At 36.2% G+C, this 21,791-nt stretch overlaps 1 pseudogene; it reads left to right on the top strand.

Annotated features, from left to right (window-relative positions):
- The first annotated feature begins 1,093 nt into the window (after nt 1–1,093).
- Nucleotides 1,094–1,588, top strand: LOC119804156 (annotated as a pseudogene).
- The last annotated feature ends 20,203 nt before the right edge of the window (nt 1,589–21,791 follow it).

The raw sequence follows: 21,791 nt of genomic DNA on the forward strand, positions 1-21,791 counted from the left end.
TACTAATTTTCAAAAATAATATGAGCAGTTTGGTAGATGTTAGAAGCAGCATTTGAGTATTTTAATATACCTTTCCAAAAAAAACCAGATTTAAGTGGAAATGAATCATGAAAGTCCTTATTATTTTTGAGAAGAATAGCAAATGTAAATTTTACTATTTTATCAATATCTTTGAAATAAAATCATAATTAACATCTTCCAGCTGAAATAACTATTTCACCTCATTCACAATGCTATTCTGATGATTAAATGGGTGTGACTTGCTCACAGAATGTGATCTGAATGAGAGAAAATAAAAGGAAATAATTCAGCTAATTAAGTGGGTTCACCGATGGAAAGAGAAAGAAAATGGCAACAGAGAAAAAGTAGTAAATTTATATTAAAAAGCAAATTCATTTTGGGTATTTTTGAAAGAAAAACTTAATGATACAGCACAAAAACTCTATAAACATATCTCCAAATTAGTGATATGGGGGCTTTCTAAATTGGTTAATTATTCTGATCCTGTTCTCATTGTCCTAGGACCAGAAATTCCATAGCAGAAAAACTGAATATTTTCTTGTATCTTCTACATCAAAGGGGGAAAATGTCAAAACTATTTCACTTGTGTATAAAAAGGGAAACTATGCATGCTGTGTTTGAAAAGTAAACAGAAGCATCCTTTAGAAGCATCGTTGGAAACTTTGTTCCAACCCAGTGAAACATGTGCTGTGAAATACTCTGTTTTGTTATTCAAAAAGCAAAATTATGTAGATTCTTTGCATGCCATACCTTTAAATCAAGTCACACACACACACTCACATGCACACACAAGTAATTGGAGGTTCATTTTCCTCAAAGCTTTTTTTGAGCTGTATATGTCATTTTTATCTTTTTAAACTTTTAAAAATTTATCCATTGTGTCTTTCACATTATAACTCCTGATCCCACCCATCTCCTCCCTCCTAATAAGACAAAATAACTTTTAAGGGGCTGCCATTTCGTGGACACCAGGGCATCCATAGCATCTGCGGAAGTAGATCGTGGAGGGCACGGGTGGGCCTCATAGGAGTGTTGGGATTTGAGCTGCGGTTCTCGAACCCAGGATCTCGAAATGCATTGTGACTCCTGTCCATTAGATTGTAAGGTGTATGTAGGTAATCTTGGAAACAATGGGAATGAAACTGAATTAGAACGAGCATTTGGCTATTATGGACCGCTCCGAAGTGTGTGGGTTGTTGGAAACCCTCCTGGCTTTGCTTTCATTGAATTTGAGGATTCCCCAGATGCTGCTGACGCTGTCTGAGAGCTAGATGGAAGAACACTATGTGGCTGCCGAGTAAGAGTGGAGCTGTCGAAAGGTGAGAAAAGAAGTCTGAATCGTGCCCCCCCTCCCTCTTGGGGTCGTTGCCCTGGAGATGATTACCATAGGAGGAGTCCTCCACCTTGGGGAAGATCTCCAAGAAGGAGAAGCTTTTCTTGAAGCCAGAGCAGGTCACTTTCTAGAGATAGGAGAAGAGAGAGGTCTCTGTCTCGTGAGAGAAACCACAAGCCGTCTCGATCTTTCTCTAGGTCTCGTAGCTGATCTAGGTCAAATGAAAGGAAGTAGAAGACCAGTTTGCAAAAGAAGTGATGTACAGGAAGTAACTTCATTTGACAGGAGTATGTATAGGAAATTCAAGTTTTGTTTGAGACTCCATAAGCTTGGTGCATTTTTAAGATGTTTTAGCTGTTCATGTTCCCTTAAGCAAGATTGAATTTGCTTTGAACTTTAGTTTTTCATAGACTGAAATAAACCTAGATCCTGCCCAGTTAAAGTGTGATATACTAATGATAAACCACTGATGAAAATTGAAAAAAACTAGTTTCTTTAGTAGCTGGGACACAGTCTGGAGCTGTGGGTGAAATGATAAACAGTCTTTAAAAGCAGCTGTTAACACAAGTTAACAGGGAAAGGGTGGGAAATGTACTCTGAAGACTTTCAAAGAGGTTCCTCACTGATTGCTATCTATGGAGGAAGCTGTTTGTAACAGTCTTTATTTGGAAATGGAAGACTAAGTTACCAGTTGGTTTAAGGGTACATTGTAGAGCTGAACCTTTGAGTTACCGTGAAGATTTTTTTTCATGCTGTCATTTGTAATATGTTTGTGAGAGTCCTTGGGATTAAAGTTTTGGTTACAAATTGTTGTTTAACTTGAAAGCCCGTTTTTCCTTACACACTCAAATCTGTGAGTTTGGTATCAAGTCAAAGTATAACATTCCTATTGGAAGCCATACATATATTTTCTTGTAAAGTGCTTTTGGATTAATAAAATACTAGCCGAATTGTGTAGTAGTCAGTTGAGCAAACCCACTGTTACCATTGTTATCCCTGGGAAAGCATTTGGTTACCCAGTTATTTCTTTGTAAGAAACATAACTGAGAGGCACTGGATTAGTGAATAATTTTTTTCACCTTTGGCTGTCACCTACCTAAGATTTAGTCATTTTTTAGGAGTTGAAGCCAATTCAAGATCATGTCACTAACATTGTAAAGTAGCACCAGTGTGGTGTTGTAATTCTTTTAAGTTGCCCATAAAAAGTAGCTTTTATCTTCAGCATGAAAACATTCAACGAAGTTTAAAAACTGATTTCATTTGATAACTTGAGGTCTTGCATGGGATTCCAAACTGAGCATGATGTAAAATCTACCATATGGCTAAATGTAATGATGCACAGTTGAATATGGAGGCATGCATACCCTGTCTCTTAGAAATCTGGAGGAGTTGTGGTTTCAGATTTTGTGTGTGTGTGTGTGTGTGTGTGTGTGTGTGTGTGCAATTAGATTAAATCATAATACAACAGTCTTGTGGCTTAAGTTGAAGGTGTAAGTCACAAACAATCCCACACCAGTTTGGAATTGTGATTAATAGAATGGACATTTATTTGAAGGGGAAAAACTTATAGATCACCGTCCCAGACAACAGCCCTCTGCGCAATCAGGAAGGGAGCCTAGTCGCCAGAAGCAGAGCCAGAAGCCAGAGAGCGAGTGGAGGGAAGTGGCTGCGTTTTAAAAGAGAGAGACCACTCCCCAATGGGCTGGTATCTCAGCGGCTATTGGCTGAAGGAGTGGAAGGAGCTCCCACAACACCTCCCCCTTTTGTTTAAGTAGGAGAGTTCTAAACCTACTACAAAATTATATACAATAAGTACAAATATCCTATTCCAACTAGTTTAAGTCTTGTATAATAAATAACTTGGCAGAGTCATGAGAGGAAAGTAACTACATTTATATAGTCTTCAACCCCATGGAAGATCTGAGAAGGGAAACAATGTTACCTGAGTAGGAAGTGCATTCAAACAACTTCCAAAACATACAACAAATCACAGAGACAACTAGCTACCTGGACAATCACCCAAAGTCATGTTTGCAGCATTGAAGCAACCAACTTTGGCTAAGGCCTAACGTAACTGACATACCATTTTCAAAGGCAAGAAACTTTTCAAAACTATCTTACCTTGTCTTGGCAGGATATGACAGTCCTGTTTTATCCATTTATGGATCTCTGTATCTGTCAGTGGTTGAGGTATGGGCATTTCTTTGCCCAAAGGGCAGTTCTGCCAAGAAGAAAGGCTCCAGGTGGAATGTCTTTGGCGCTCAACATTCTCTCAGGAATAGATCGGTGTTGCCAGGAGCAATTGTGTCTCACTACCACAGAACTCTGAGTTAAAGGCCATTTTCTACAGCTCTTTGAAGAAGTTGAAGATTATCTATCTATACTGAGTATAATCTCTATGTATATAACGAACCTGATTAGTCTAATTACAAATGACAAACATAGATGACTATTGATCTATATAATTCTCAATACCTATCTAACTTAAAGACTAAGACAATAAACAACTGTGCAATAAATGAGGACAATATGACCTCCAAACATAAACAATGTACAAATATACAATGCAATATGGTAAATATATATCAATACATAAACAATATATAAGTATCTTAATCAGAGGTAGAAATGTACACTGAAATATGGTAAATATATACTATATATATAAAACAATATAATATATATCAATACATAAAAATGATTTAAACAGAGGTAGAAACATGCATACATACAATAGTCAATATAATTTAACTTTGTATCAATATACAAGAATCAAAACCAATATATTTGTCTAAAATCAGGAACTCACAATTACAAATCTATTATCCCACCATCCAATTATCCCCCCTCTTTTTTTTTCAAAAAGATCCCTGAGCTTATAAAATTCCTCCCCTATCGCCCCAACCCCCAAAAGTACACTAATTATAATCAACCCATAAATGATGTCCCTAAACCCAAGGACAAACTTTACTGGAAGAGGGGACATCGTCCTCTAGAATTACTTCCAGCTGTCATGGGGGGCGATGTTCTTTCTGGGGGATCCTGTGAAAGTAAAATGATGGTTAAATTTCAAGATCAATGTCTTTTAAAAATGCAAATAGTCTCTGAGTATTTTGTGCAGGTCTGGCCAGAATGTTGTATAAGATGTGCATTATTTCAGGTAACCAAGTTGGAACCGTCTTGTGTAGCTAGTACCAAAAACAGGTCTTGTAGTAGCGCTATCAGTATCATGACATCATATCAACCAGGTGGAGTTGTTGTTATGGGGCCCCATCTTCTTCCTGGAAACTTCAAATGTCATTGCAGGAAAAACTCATTGTTCATTGTGAAAAACTTAAACATTAATCATATAGACATACATAGACATACATATATTCAATGAAAGGCATGATAGATATATTTAATGAAAAGTATGAGAGATATGAAGAAAAGCAAAGATGTTTTCTAAACTCATATTTCTTTCTGTCCCATATCATGGCTCTTGACATGAGACAGAAACTCCAGAAACTCTGGGTTTTTCTCTTAACAACAGGCTTGGAATTAGAGAGGGACTGAGCCATAGTCCAACTCCAAAACCAGCTCTATAAATTTAGAAATATGATTTGGTATATTTTACTTACGGAACCTATTCAGTTTTCTTGATAATCCCTATTGGGCAGTTATTTTTCCATCTGTCAGTATTCAAACATCCAGGGTCCCTTGAATTTTTCAAAGATGAATGTTTACCTGTGGAGATAAGAACAGAACCCTGCCCCCATTCTATATGTTTTTCTTACCACCTGTATGAATATCATCATTGTGGATGAGCTGTCATTTCACCTTTCCAAGAGGTTTCTCCTCTTCAAATTGAACCTTTATTAATTTGGATGGTATCCACAATTTTTCTTCTCCTGTGGAAACAAGAGCAAAACCCCTTCCCCAACATAGCACATCTCCTGGCTTCCATTGAGAGGTCAGCACATTTTTGAAATAAATCAGTTGATTTAGTTCAGCAGACTTTTCCATTATCCAATGTGTTTCTGCTGCTGTTCTTCCTTTCTCATTAGCATTAAGAAAATTCAAGGTTAATAAAGCATTATGCAATCGATTTCTAGGGGTATTTTCTGTCCCTTTCTGTTTGTTCAGCATATCCTTTAGAGTATGATTTGATGTTTCTATAACTGTCTGACCTGTAGGATTATTTGGTATACCTGTAATATGCTTTATATTATAATAATAAAAAAAGCTTTTCATTTTCTTAGATACATATGCTGGACCACTGTCCGTCTTTATTTGTGTTGGTATACCCATGATGGCCATAACTTCCAATAAATGTGTGATTACTGAATCAGCCTTTTCTGAGCTCAGCAGTAGCTCATTGAAAACCTGAATATGTGTCTAGGGTGTGGTGTACATATTTTAATTTACCAAATTCCACAAAGTGAAACACATCCACCTGCCAGATTTCATTCCTTTGAGTACCCTTTGGGTTACTTCCTGCAGGCAATGGTGTTTGATTATAGAAAGAACACATAGGACATCTCTTTATAATCTCCTTAGCTTGTTGCCATGTAATGGAAAATTCTTTCTTTAGGCCTTTACTATTGACATAATTTTTTTTATGAAATTCTGAGGCCTGCAACACGCTTCCAATCAATAACTGATCAATCTAAGCATTACCTTGTGCTAGAGAACCAGGCAGACCCGTATGGGACCGGATGTGTGTTATATACATTGGACAAAGCCTATTCCTGATTATGTCTTGTACCTGGATAAACAATGAAGTCAACTCTGTGTCATCTGGTATAAATTTAGCAGTTTCAATATGCAAGATAATTCTTTCTGCATATTGTGAATCTGTAACGATATTAAGAAGTTCTTTAAAATCCCTTAGCACCATAAGAATGGCATATAATTCTGCCTTCTGGACAGAATTATAAGGGCTTTGTTCCACCTTACTCAATTCATCTGACTTGTAACCTACTTTCCCTGATTTATTTGCATCAGTATAAAATGTACGGACTCCAGTTATTGGAGCATCAGGTACAATTCTAGGAAGAATCCAAGAAGTTCTCTTTATGAGGTTAAGTCTATCACTTTTGAGATAGTTGCTATTAATTTCTCCCAAAAAATTAGCACAAGCTTTTTGCCATGGTTCATTGTCTTCCCATAACTTTTTTATTTCCTCAGTAGCAAAAGGCACTATAATTTCTGCTGGGTCTATACCTGCTAGTTGATGAAGTCTCAGCTTACCTTTTATAATTAATTTTTAATTTTTTTACTTGGTTTATTAGGTATAAATATCCACTCTAAAATAATATCTTCCCTCTGCATTAAAATCCCTGTAGGAAAAATTCTGAAAGGCAATGTGACTAGAATGCAGCTAAGATTTGGGTTCACCCTATCCACATGTGCCTCCTGTAATTTTTCCTCAATCATTGTCAGTTCCTTTTCTGCTTCAGCTGTCAGTTTCTGGGGACTATTCAAATCTTTATCACCATCTAAGGTTTTGTTTAAATGAACTATTAGATCAGGTGTTATCCCAACAGCTGGTCGTAGACTGGAAATGTCTCCTTTTTTGGAACTCATTAAAAGTCTGTAACCGCTCTCTCCTAATTTGTGCCTTTTGCATTTTAATTTTCTCTAACCCTATTCTGTAACCTAGGTCATTAATAGAATTTCCTCTTTGAATTTTTTCAGGGGCAATTTGTAATCCCCATTTAGGCAAGACTTTCTTTACTTCTTCAAACATCCTTTCTAAAGTATCTTTATTTGAATCAGATAACAAAATGTCATCCATGTAATGATAAATTACAGACTTTGGAAATTGCTTATGAATTATTTCCAATGGCTTACTTACAAAATATTGGCACAATGTAGGACTATTGAGCATCCCCTTTGGTTGGATAGTCCATGGATATCTCCTAGTAGGCTGAGAATTATTATAAGTAGGCACCATGAAGGCAAATTTTTCTCTATCCTTTTCTTGTAAAGGTATAGTGAAAAAAACAATCTTCCAAATCAATAACTATAAGAGGCCATCCTTTTGGTAATAGAGAAGGCAAAGGAAATCCAGATTGTAGTGGGCCCATAGGTTGAATTACCTTGTTGACAGCTCTTAGATCTGTCACCATTCTCCATTTACCAGATTTCATTTTTATAACAAATACAGGAGAGTTCCAAGGGCTGGTTGATTCCTCAATATGGTGAGCATCTAGTTGCTCTTGTACCAGCTGTTCTAAAACCTATAATTTATCTTCAGCTAGAGGCCACTGTTTGATCCATATTGGCTTTTCAGTTAGCCATTTTCAAGGTAGGGCTGCTGGTACCTCTAAAGGTTTGCTATTTGCTCTGTATTCTTGTACAGCCTGAATGGCTGGTGACCTTTGTCCATAATACCTCATCATATCCTTCCCAGAATTATGAGTTCCTGGAACTACAGGAATGTTATTCTGGGTATTCCATTGCTGTACCAGGTCACGGCCCCATAAATTTATTCAATATTGGCTATATATGGCCTTAGTCTTCCTATTTGCCCTTCAGGCCCTATACATTCAACCCATCTTGTGCTTTGTTTTACATGAGATAGGCTTCCAATTCCCAGGAACTGAACATCTACCTCTTAAAGAGGCCAATTCAGATGCCAAGATTCTGAAGTAATGATACTTACATCCACACCTGTGTCTAATAAGCCTTCAATAAAAATGCCATTTATACAGACTCTTAACTTTGGTCTTTGATCATTAATCGAAGTCTGCCAAAATATACATTTATTCTGTCCTACTGGATTTTTTGACTCATCCTCCATATGTAATTCATCCTTTAGACCAGCATTACTTTTTACAGCAGAAATTGGAGCTTTTAATTTTCTTGGTGAGTCAAGTCCTCCACTATGACTGGGAATGACTGGGCCACTGTCAGCTTGGGGGCCTGTGAGAGGCCCCTCAAGGGATTTCCTGATGGTATTGGGTTGCCTTGTCTGTCTGTTGTTGACCTGCATTCTTTGGACCAATGTCGGCCTTTACCACATCTCCTACATATACCTGAAGGCCGAGGTCTCCTATTTTTGTCATTCCCAGAGGAGATATTATTCCTAGAAGTTCTTTGTCTGCAATCTCTTTGCAGATGTCCTAATTTACCACAATTAAAACACCTGTCAGTTTGATGTCTCCTCGTTGCTTTGGAAATTGCTTCTTCTACCCAAGATTCATCATTATAACTAAATGTCTCAACATTCATAATATGCTGAATCCATTCATCCATAGGTGCTGATCTAGACTTTAAATGCCCAATTATCTTTTTGCAATCTATATTTGCATTTTCAAAAGCTAGAGATTCAAGAAGTATTTGTCTAGCTTCTGGGTCTGTTACCCCTATGTGCAGAGCCTTAATTAATCTTTGCAAAAAGTCAATAAAGGGTTCTCTCTGTCCCTGCCTAATCCTGGTATATGATTTGCCCCTTTTCCCTGGATCTTGTATTCTATTCCAAGCATTTAAGGTTGCTTTGTGACATAATGACAATACTTCTTCGTCATAAAGAGCTTGGACCTGTGGATCAGCATAAGCTCCTACACCAAGAATTTGATCTTGAGAAACCTCCACACCTTTTTCTCTTCCTTGCTGTTCCATATGTTTGGATTCTTCTTTGAAATAAATTCCAAACATCAAAGATGGTCCATCATCTAAAACTGCAGACACTAACTGATAGAAATCATGGGGGGGGGGGGTAGCTCTGACATTAGAAGCCCAAGTCCTTATCATTTCCTTAACAAATGCAGAGTGCAAGCCATAATTAACGACAGCTTGCTTGATTTCTTTTAGATCATTCATTTCTATTGACTTCCATCTAGCTTCTTTGACTCCTTTTGAGCCTTTAGAAGTTGACGCTTTGTCAGAATAAATTACAGGGTATGTCACTAAAACCCTGGGTAAGGCAGTTCTAATACCTGGTGGTGGCATTGTATCCTGTCCTTGTGCCTCCTTACTCTGTTCACCAGCTCCAATAATTTCTTCAATCTTTTCAAATCTTGTTATCATTGTCTCTCTTAAATCCTGAATCTCCCGACCTGCCTGAGTTTCTAGTAAAGATTGTATGTTTCTTAGGAGTGCCACATTCTTCCTTAATGATAGAATATTGAAAAGAATACTGAAACCTAGTAACCAGTAAATTAAGGTATCCTCATAGTCATATAAACCTTGCATGATATAATAATGATATATTAATGAACAAAACAGTAAAATTTGTGTTGGAAACGAAAACTGCCATATTACCTATTATCCAGCAGGTGGCGCTGTTGCGGAGTCGCTAGCTGCAAAGGTGACTAAAATGGGGTCCTGTTTCAGTGTCTGCCTTAGTATTTGTTAAAAACTGGGAAATGTGAGTTGCTCAACAAAGAAAATGTAATTAAATCAATTCCATACACGGAACCAGAAACCCAGAATCCAGGGGTAGAGAAGAGCAACCCGGAAGCCGTGTATGCCTCCACGTGACAGAGTCGTCCTGAGAGGTTGCAGCTTTCAGCAACCGCTTGTGCTCTGGTTCGCGCCACTTAAGCGCTGTGCTTGCAAGGGAGATTTAAAAAATGTCTCAGAAAAGAGTAGGCCAGGAGGGCAGAGACTGTGCAGGCCTGTGGAGTTTAAATCCACGTGGGGAGGCAAATGATAGGGTGCATGGGGACTTAAAGTCAATCTGAGGCGTGTAAAGGGAAAATATAAAGAATTTCAGCAAGAAAAGCCACTGCGTGATAATTTATATTAAACTGCTGGCTCCATGCACAAGGCACAGGCCACGGCTAAGGGAGGGAGGGCTCGCACCACGCCGAGCTGGCAGCAGGCAGCAGAGCAGAGGAAGGATGGGGTTCTAAAACCAAACGTTCAGGCGCCAGATGAAGGCATAAGTCACAAACAATCCCACACCAGTTTGGAATTGTGATTAATAGAATGGTTATTTATTTGAAGGGGAAAAACTTACAGATCACCGTCCCAGACAACAGCCCTCTGCACAATCAGGAAGGGAGCCTAGTTGCCAGAAGCAGAGCCAGAAGCCATCTCCTCCCCTCCTCCTCCCCCTTCCCTCCCCTCCCCTCCACCCACACCCCCACTCCCTCCCTCTTGAGGCCAAACAGCCATCAGGGTTCTCTACACTATGTTGAGTCCAAGGTCCTCCCAACTCCCCCCAGGTCCAGGAAGGTGAGCAACCGAACTGACAAGGCTCACACAGAGCCCGTCCATGTCGTAGAGACCAAGCCCATTGCCATTGTCCTTGGCTCCTAGGTCAGCCTCCACCATCAGCCACCCTCAGAGAGTCCGATTTGGTTGCATGTTCCATCAGTCCCATTCCCATTGAGACGGTGGGACAGATCTAACGGGAGACCACCAAGTCCAGTTGGAATGGAACTGATGGAACAGGGGACCAAACCGGGCTCTCTGAATGTGGCTGACGGTGGAGGAGGACTGAGAAACCAAGGACAACGGCAATGAATGTGAACTCTACAGCATGGACGGGCTCACTGTGAGCCTTAACCTTCACCTGGCGATGGATGGAGATAGAGACAGAGCCCCACATTGGAGCACCGGACTGAGCTCCCAAAGTTCTGATGAGGAACGGATGGAGAGAGATTATGAGAAAGAAAGTCAGAACCATGAGGGACGCGTTCACCCACTGAGATTAGACCCTTTTTTGTCCTCCACTGGTAGAACTGTGGTAGAACTGAGTAATCTACTCCTCGTTGGCATCAACCTAACTGGCTATTGGTCATTAATTGGATCAGTAGACTGGAGCCCTAGCACAAGTTTGGCTTAATAGGAAATACCAAATGTAGACATTTAAAACTGAACTGACATTTAGATTGTGGCTATTTGGAAATGCTATTGTAATTTCTGTAATTGTAGGTCAAATTAGCCAGTCTTGATCACTTTCTTGAGTGTGATACTAAAAGTTACGGTGGCTAATGGTGTTCATTAGAAGTCATTAGTCATGCTTTGAGATAATCAAGAAAAGTGTTTGAGAATTGGGAGTTGTGGGTTTCTCATTTTATTATAGGTTACCTCTGGTGTACATACTAGGTGTGTTGTATTTAGCCTTCATGTGCAACTTAGGTACTCAGGGTTTCCAGAGTGATCCTAGCACTGTTAATATGGAAGAGTTACCGGTAATAAACATCCATAGTTCTCTAAGAAAAAAAAAGAGAACAAAAGGGGAAAAAGGAAGAAGGCGAAATTTTCATCATAGAAGCTACAGTGTAACACAGTGATTCATGCAGTAAACCCGGGTTGTGGAATATTACTTTAACTAGGCAAAGATGTGTTATGTTTGTTTATACTGTGGAATATTGATTTAACTATATGATAGTGTGTTATATTTGTTTCTGCTGCATTTGTTTAATGATGTAAGAGTGTGTGTTTAATTATGTAAAAATGTATTGCATTTGTTTCATCTTGCCTGCCTAAGGTACCTGATTTGTCTAATAAAGAGCTGAATGGCCAATAGCAAGACAGAGACAGGATAGGTGGGGTTGGCAGGCAAAAAGAATAAGTAGGAGGAGAAAACTAGGCTTGAGAAAAAAGAAAACAAGAAAAGAAAGAACGAGAGAGAGAGAGAGAGAGAGAGAGAGAGAGAGAGAGAGAGAGAGAGAGACAGACCCGGGGTCAGCCAGTGAACTGTCAGCCAGCAAACAGAGTATGACTTACAGAAAGAAAGGTGAAAAGTGCCAAGGCAAAATGTAGATGAAGAGAAACAGGTTAATTTAAGTTAAAGAAACAACCAAAAAAGCTAGCCAGAAATGAGTATAAATTAAGATTGAGCATTTATAACTAATTATATGTCTGATTAAGGAGCTTGTTGGTGGCCCAAAAGAAAGTCTGGTACATTTGGTGGTCCAAAACGAGGCTCAAATTTCCACATGGGGTCTACAATAACTGACAGGAATAAAAGCTGGTACAATATGTAGAAAAAACAAGCTAAGTAAAAACGCCTGTCACAGTACCAGCACCAGCTTCTCAGATCTGGGGTGACTGAATGCATTTCCAGTCAAACACACCTCTAGACTGGGCCTGTGAGCCTAAGGCTAGGCTCTCATAGACCAAAGAGAGAGGGCAGAGCCAAAAGACAAAGCCGTGGTTTAAGGTTTTGCTCATGGAGACAGAAAAGGCTAGAGAGCCACAGAAAAGACAGATCCAGATGAAAAAAAAAAGTCTAAATAGGTAACTGTGTGTTTTGAAATGTGCATAGGCTTAAGAAAGAGAGTAAACGGGTATTAACAGTCATAAAAAAGTAAATAGCTGCTACATAATAAAAAAGAATAAACTATGTAGAGATAGGAAATACACAGGGAGTCTGCATTCTGTATGTTGTAATTTTGAACTTTCTGAATGCTGATGAACAAGCAACAACTGCTGAAAGACAAAGGATTGTCAAGTGGGACTGGTAAATTAAACTACCGTAAATATTAAATGTGTTAATATTAAAACAGAAATCAGAAAATGTAGGCTGTGGATTCATTCATGGTTGATAGACATTAGATTTGATAAGGGAGACTGCCTGAAAATCCCAGCTACAGACATAAAGAAATAAGTCTAGAAAAACTACGAGTCAGGTGACATATATTTACCTTCTCTAACATAAAACAAAAACTCATCTTTGGTTGGCTTGTGTACATCACACAGTCCACACTTGTGACAATGCAGATGTGTATATCACCTTTGAAAGTTTGTGTGTTTTCAGAACAATTGGACCAGACACCAATGAAAACGGGTGGCCCAGGTGATCCAACCACCCAGAAGTGTTTCCTTTTTTCCCCTAAGTATGCCAACATATTCTGGTCCTATTTCAGGGCCTTGTACTCTATGCCCAGAATGTGCTTCTAGATATCTTTATTGTTTGATTTCTTTCATTTTCCAGAAATATTTAGTTTAATATCTTAACGGTTTTTATTTCTAGCAACCTAGTTGTGATGATTAATCTTGATTGCTAAGTTGATTGAATTTGTAATCAACTAGAACTCAACTGGCCAAGTTTGTGAGGGTATTTAATGGAAGAACTGACTAAGGAGGGAAGACCCTCAATCAAAGTCAGCATCACTTACTTTACTCAGCTCATATATAAGGAAGCCTTAAAGAAAATAGTGCTGCTTTGACCTGCCCACCTTTTTCCTTGCTGATGCATACATCTATTCTATTGGTGCTGTTGCTACTGTTATCATTCCCTGACAGAGAACTCAGCTAGTTTAATGTTCCAATAAGGACTGAAGAACAATGACTATGCAGAGATCCTACAGGACTTCAGCACCAGATTGGTACTTTTGAGGCATATATCCTCATGAACTGAGCAACTACTGGGTTCTCAGACTTTCCATCAGTATAGTGTAAGCCAATTTGATAAATCCCCATTTAAAAACATATTCATTCTATCATTTATGTCTTGAAAGGGGACTTTTCCTAAAAAACTCATGTAATTTTTCTGACCCTTACAATCCCAGCACCCTTCAATTCAACATATTTCTCTATTTATCCATTTTTATTTATTTGTCCCACTTGAATTAAATGCTGCAGTATAACTGTGAATTTAGATGATTATTTCAGATGTCATTATTTCATATACACTTTATGAAATATTGTGTTCTTATATGAAGTTGTAACATTGACTATATTTAAGTAATATTAGGGGTTTCTGCATATTTTTATTTTTACTATAGTTATTCAATTCACTATTCATGTCATATATTTTCTAAATTCAGCAATATGTTTAAGGAGTTGCACTGAGTTACATATTCCATATAGTATATCTGATATGGGTACACAAAGATTCCAGTGTTCAATATTGATGAGAAAAATGTATTTTCACAAAGATTAACTAAATGTTTTGAAAAAATAGCTTATAATATTTTATTTGAGTTATGAATGAATGCTGTCATTTTTCATATAAATAAGCAGATTGAGTATGGTAAAATTTTATTTGATTTGCTTTGTTTTGAAACTTTTGTCTTGCTTAAAGAGTTTATTCCTAGTTCAATATCTTAATAGTTGTCCTTTTATTTTATCATTTCAATTTTCTTTAAATATTTAATTTTTATAAAATTCTGTTTTTATGAATGTAGAAGACATAGAACCATATCAATATATTTTATTTTCTGATAGGTAATATCAGATTGGCTCATCTTTTAAGTAAACATATATTTTTCTACTGCTGGCTTAGAGCAGTATTTTTATCAAATACCAAACCTCTATAAGCACAAGAATCAGATTTTTGCCTCTCAATTCAATTCTCTACATTTATTTTCTTTTCTCATGCTAAACTGATGCATTGATTTCTCTAGACGTGTTATTCAACTCAATTACCATAGTTCCTGAGATATAATGAGAAGATGAAATATACTAAACAGATGCTTTTCAGAAGTTTGTAATTAATGTTCTTTAATGCTCAATGAGTGTAAAGAAAGGTCAATTGGTGCCTCATAACTAATCAAGTGTTTATATACTTTTCAAGAGACTAGCCATTACAGATGCAAGATGTGTTCCTCTGAGATGTTCAGTCCCTTCAGTGTGTACTTAGAATGACAAGCTGAAACCATCTGTAACGTCATTAGCTTCCCAACTATTTTCAATCGTTATCAAGTAGGAAAGCCAAGAGAAAATGAATTGGATCTCTTTTCCTGTTCAAGAGGGAAACACAGTTGGAGAAACAATCACCAGTATCCATTTGAGATCAGCATTTTCTGGCAATACACAACGCCTAAACTGACTTGTCTTTCAATTTCCTGAAAAATTTAGGTAACTTTAGATTTGGGACAGAATGCTTTAATCAATCTAAGCTTTACTTAATGTTTTGTATAGGTATTTAGTCAGTTATTAATACTATTTTTATAAAGAACTGAGATTTGGAAGAGAATTTAAGAGAGTATTTTGCATTGAATATTTTTATTCTATAATATCATTATTTGAATAAGAATTGTCCACCCAGTGTTTACAAAATTAATTATTTAAATATTATACAAAATGTCATTAAATCAAAATGTATTGTATCTTTATAATAAATTTTATAGTTAATGTATACACATGCAAGCTCATTCCTAAAAATGAACAATGGTATTAAATTAATTAGTTTCTATTTTATCAATTATTCACCCCTTCTTTGAAAAACAAAATTTGTTCCATTGCAGATTGATCAATATTTTCAAAAATATAAATATGTTATGTTCATACAACTTTGTGTTTGTAGCAATTAACACAGCTTTCTTTTATTATCAACATGCACTATTAAAACCATACCATGTATAATGCATTAATAGTATGTAATGTTTCCACATTTTAAATATTTACATTAAAGTTTTGAAGACATAATTTTTTTCCACATGAGAAATAGGTATTTAGTCAGTTACTAATACATTTATTTTTGTAAAGAACTGAAATTTGGGAGAGAAATTAGGAGAATATTTTGCATTATTTTTTTTATTCTATAATATCATTATTTGGATATAAAATGTCTCCCCAATTTCATGTATTGAAACATGTGATCTACTGCTACCCACATTGTTTTGGAAAGTCGGAGAACCTGCGAGTCAGAAGACATTGTATTTAGAGATAAATTACCAGGGGACCTTTCTGGTGCCAACACTGACTGAATTCATTCTAATGATTAAAGTTTTTCTTCCTCCTGTTTCTAAAGTTCAGTTGGGTCCTCAACACAATGGCTAGAATTAAACATATACAAAAATAGTTCATTTATTTTTGTGATAATTCCAACATTAAAATATTATGTGGAAAAGAAGGGCTACATGTTGGTTTGATATCTGTTCTAAACATCTAGTGTTTTTAACTTTCCATGGTTTCCTTAATGTGATTATTTGGTAGTGTGTGTGTGGGGGGAGGGAACCTCGGGACTTTGCATTCAAGGAAAGTATTCTACTACTGAGCTATATCCCTAGCTCTTTCTCACAATTCTTCAATGTTTTGCTTGTATGTTAGAATAGAGGAATAACCCTATTAAAAATCATTGTTTTTATAGTTATCTTGAGTGGCCTTATTATCTTAAAATGAGTATAATATGCAAAAATAAATGTAACCCCAAATTGAGTAATATTCAACTGTTAAGTATCAGTAGTGTATTCAAGAAATATTATATGTTTTATGAGGCAATTTGAAAGTAAAACTACATATGTTATTATTTGAAGCATATTTAAATTCTACACTGTGAGAAGGTTAAAAATCTATAAGGCCCTAAACCCGTTGGTATGATTGTTAGAAGAAAATGAAAAGAAATAGAATATTAGGCAAACAGAACCAGTCTTCTTATCACAGGGTAATAGCAGCATCAACAACAATAATAATAATTGGTTGAAAACATCTTTATTTTCTTTTATATCAAATATTAGCCCAAGTAAAAAGGCAAAAATTGTGTAAAAAAATAGGAAGTGGAAGGGCAGGCCTTTAATTTCAGCCCGTGGGAGGTAGAGATAGGCAGATCTCAGTGAGTACAAGGCCAGCATCGTCTACAGAGTAAGTTTTAAGGCAGTCACAGCTACACAGAGAAGCCCTGTCTCAAAAAACAAACAAATGAAAAATAGAGCCGGGCGATGGTGGTGGCACATGCCTTTAATCCTAACACTTGTGGGGCAGAGGCAGGTGGATCTCTGTGAGTTCAAGGCCAGCTTAGTCTACAAAGCGAGTTCTAGTACAGCCAGGACTGTCATACAGAGAAACCCTGTCTTGAAAAACCAAAATAGTGCTACCACCACTACTACTAATAATAATTAATTTAAATAAAAATAAATAAAAATAGAAAAAAGAAACAAAGCACACACACATACAGAGAGAGAAAGAGAGAGAGAGAGAGAGAGAGAGAGAGAGAGAGAGAGAGAGAGAGAGAGAGAGAGAGAGACTCAGAGAACTTCCTGGTAGGCACTATTACTCCTTCTGCTACGTCTATGTTATGTAGCCCTCACAAGCATGAATATTTGTTTCCATCAGTCAGGTATATAAAGAATGGAAGCAAGTTAAACAGAATAGAAGAGCGCCTATTGACAGGTAGCTCCCAGAGTACACTGAAGAATCATTTCCCAGAACAAATAAATACCAGAGAAAAGCTTTCAAAATGATTTTTCTGAACTAGATGTGACCTTTTCTCTTTCAATAATTCATTTTTCCATACAGAAAATATTCTCATCAGTAGGATATGTGATTAGGTTATAAAAACAGTTGGCTTGAAAAGACAGAAAATAAAATCCATCTAATTGTTGCAATCATTTATCCTGTATCTTGAGAGGTTCATTATGTTAACTATTCCAATGTATTTATCTCAGTCATTGTAACTTTCCATGGGATATAATCAGATTAATTGGATTTCCTGCCACTGATTCAGCAGTCAAAAGTCATTTCATAGCCTTTCTAACTGTTATTGAACTTACAAGTAGGGGTGTAAAGAGTTCTGAGCAAAACTCAGCTTTAATGCAAAGATGACAATTTGATTGGCTTGGGATAACAGGAACAAATAAAAACTGTCATGTAGATGCCAGACTATTCAGAACCTATTTGACTTTACAAATGTTTAAAGGAAAAGAAAAAGGCTCTCTATATGAGATGTTCCTAATTCAATGAAGCATAAACCTAATCTTGGAAAAGAAATAGGAGAGGACCCAAATAACTCAATGTACAAAGAGAAATACTATAAAGTGTAGATTAAAAATTTATTGGCTATTCATCTACCTTCATTTCCAAAGAGCAGTCTGTAGTATGGTGATGTATAACAGAAGAAAACACAAAGCCTCATTAAGAAACACACCAATTCTACTAATTTTAATATTTTATTACCTTTGAATTTTTCTTCATTAAATTTACTAATTAAAAATAACATGTGCATATGAACATTATTAGTTACAATCCATCTGCTCCATTAAAATAGATAATAAATCAAATAGACCATTAAGTAAGAATGTGAGTGAAATATCATTTAAAGTTAAAATAAGCAAAAGGAAAACTTCAGTTGAAATTCTGACATCCACAGAATAATTATTGTTTTAACGTTGGTTAAATCTTGTTGAGTAGCTACTACTGTATCTTCTCTATTAGAACGCTTGCTGTTTTTCCTACAGTTAATGTTAAAGTTTTTGTTTTGAAATAATTTTCTTCATGAAGCTTTGAAGTTTCTTTAATTTAGGAGAGAGGGAGAAGGGAGGGAGAGAGACAGTGAGGGAGATGGAGAAAAGTGGATGTTTATTGTACCTTATTTGGAAATCCCAGAGAATTTTAAATTATGCATTAACATCTAAGCATGATCTACAAATGAAGACCATCTCTTAAAAGGAATTGTGTTACTTATCTAATATACATTTTTAACTACTACTGACTTTCTTCCATTAAAGATATAACATCTTCCCATGACCATAGTGATTCTTGGTCCAAGAAAAAAAAAATTGCATTATTTATTTGTCAAGTTTACATTAATTCAATATATCGTTTGATAGTAAAAAATGTGTTTCAAACTTCTAATACAATACTATTTGTTATGTGCATTTGATGCCTTTTTAATTAAATAAAAGAACTATTTACTCAGAAAATGAAATAATTTTAAAGGAAAATGACATTGTTTTATTTAAAAAAGTGATTGATAATTTTAGCAGGCATTTTGGTTTTGCTCCAATTTTATGAGCTATATAAGACACACAGTATAAGTGTGTGTGTGTGTGTGTGTGTGTGTGTGTGTGTGTTCATCATAGTTACAGGACAAGATTTGACATGGCTTGATGATGGAATTCTGTACATATTTTGAGGAAACATACAAAGACGTAAATGGGACTTTGAAAGAAAGGGTCTTTTTGTTGTTGTTTTTATGTTTGAGAAAGGGTTTCTCTGTGTAGTCTTGCTGTTCCTGGAACTCTCTCCTTAGATCAAACTCCTCTCAAATTCAGAGATCTGCCTGCCTCTGCCTACCAAATTCTAGGATTAAAAGTATGCACCACAACTCCTTGCTTTTGAAACACAGTTTAAATAATGGTAAATGTATCATTGCATTAGAGAGGCATCTCGGAGAATTCTTTGAGGGTTTTTCTTCAGCTGGTAATGTTTTAAATGCTATGAGTAGGAGGAATGAACTTGCAGTGCAACAGAATCTAAGAACATGTGGCATACATTTCTAAAAAACTGTATTCTATCACATGTGTGTTCGCTTCACTTAGGTGTACGAACTAGAAGTGCATTTATTCATATGTGAAGAAGCTAACACTCCAGCAGCTCTTAATTTTACTGCTATCTATGTAAATCTTAACGACAGGTAAAGACAGGCTTACCAATTAGCCTCCTAGGACAGAAAATGAAATAAGTAGGGAAAGAGTCATAGGTAATTAGCTTCAGGGAAAGTTAAAAATCACAAGGAGTTAATATGGCTTTTAGACTGTCATTTTCTACTCCTTTGAACCCTTGATAAGTTCTAGCACAGTGAAATGGCAGAGAGCAAAACAAATAAACAAAGCACTTAAAATTTAATTAACACAAGAAATAAATGCATCATTACAGCAGTTTTTGTTTCTCAAGAAATAGAGTGGCAGTGTTTTCTGAAGAATGATATTTGCATGTTTGAAGCTTTGCCAATGACAAGCAATAATATTCTCATCTCAGACGTTAATCAATCTCAATTCCTGACATTAGCCAGCATGATGGAAGGATCAACAGGCACCAGTGGTTTAAAAGCACTTTTTGGCAGGCATGAACAACAGCAGTAACATCTAGGGGGAATTGACACACTTATTGCTGCCTCTGAACAATACAAAGAGAAAACTACACTAGGCAACTGGAGCATAATAGTAAGGTGATCACTGCTGCCACCTTTTGGTAAAAGAGGCACATGAGTCACCTTTTGGGTACTTCTGAAATCATTATTAAACACAGTTAACTATTACAGACTTTTCTACAAATGCATGGCAATACAGGCTGACACGTACCAATTTACACCTGCTATTTTGATCAGATTTTATCTTCAGACATCTGTAATAAGAAAAGCATAGATTATATATAGCTTTAAGTATATTGAATACATGGATTCTTTATTTCCTAAAATATATGTGATACACTAATATTATTTTTCAAATATGCTAATTTTATTATTTTTCAAATTGCAATATATTATTTATTACTTTGACTTCTAGGAATATAATTAATTGCAATAAAACAGAAATATAATGTTACTCTTTCAATACAGTTATTAAAAACTTTATAAACATTATTTCATTGCACACAATATTTTAGACACATGACAATATCTGTCAATGACATGATGATTTTTATCCAGTAATATTATAAACTATCTTAGCTTGCAGGAAATTTTTAAGCACATTTTTCCTTAATTATGAAAGAGTAGGTTGGTTGGTAGCCTAATAAGTTATATAGTAGTTTGAATGTCATTACCTCCATAAGCGCATAGGGAGTGGCACTTTTAGGAAGTGTGGCTTTATTGGAGTAGGTGTGGCCTTGTTGGAGGAAGTATGTCACTGTGGAGGTAGGTTTTGAGGTCTCCTATGCTCAACATACGTCCAGTGTCTCAGACCACTTCCTGTTGAGTGCAAGGAAAGATGAGGAACTCTCAGCTCTTTCTCCAATACCATATCTGCCTGCATGCCACCATATCATACCATAATGGACTAAACTTCTGAAATTGTAAGCCACTCCAATTAAATATTTTTGCTTTATAAGAGTTGCCATGATGATGAACCTTGGAAGATATTTAAATGTTTTACTCAACATCAAACTTTAGATTTATTCCTTTATTTGAATATGTGAATTTGTATTCCCTCTTTTATTAATCTACTATATTTTATTATTACTTTAATATTTGTTTACTTATTGTGTATGGGCATGCAAGTGTCATGACATGCATGTGGATGTAAGAGGACAACCCATGGGAGTCAGTTTTCTTCATCCATCATGTGGGTTCTAGAGATTGATCTCAAGCCATCATGCTTGGTGCCAAGTCCCACTACCCACTGTCATCTCAACGTTCCTAATCTACTGTTCACATTATTACTTTTCAACAATGATTTGGTATATTAGAGCCTCTATACCTTGTATACTTTCAAAATAATCCCATCATTTTTGAGCAACTACTTATGTCTGTACATGGGAACACATTAGAAGTCTGTCTTCTCTTTTGTATGGCCTAGACATTGAATCTTTCAAAGTTCTTAGTTTCTTTCAGTGTATAACATTCTCTGAAAGCAAAGGGGGAGATGTCAATAATTTGATGCAATTGGGTAGATTTCTGTTCCTTTGTTTGCTCTTATTGGTTTCTAATACAATATGAAAACTGTTCATTAATAATTTTATCATGTATTCATAATTTTACTCTCATTTTTATATAGACATCTACTGTATTCTACAAAATATGTCATATGTAAACCAATTTTATCTCCTTGTAGCCACCCCTCACCCATTTTGTTCTTGCTCTAACACCTCCCACATATCTATCCCTTATGAA

The sequence above is a fragment of the Arvicola amphibius genome, chromosome X, assembly GCF_903992535.2.
Source record: "Arvicola amphibius chromosome X, mArvAmp1.2, whole genome shotgun sequence".
Taxonomy (NCBI): domain Eukaryota; kingdom Metazoa; phylum Chordata; class Mammalia; order Rodentia; family Cricetidae; genus Arvicola; species Arvicola amphibius.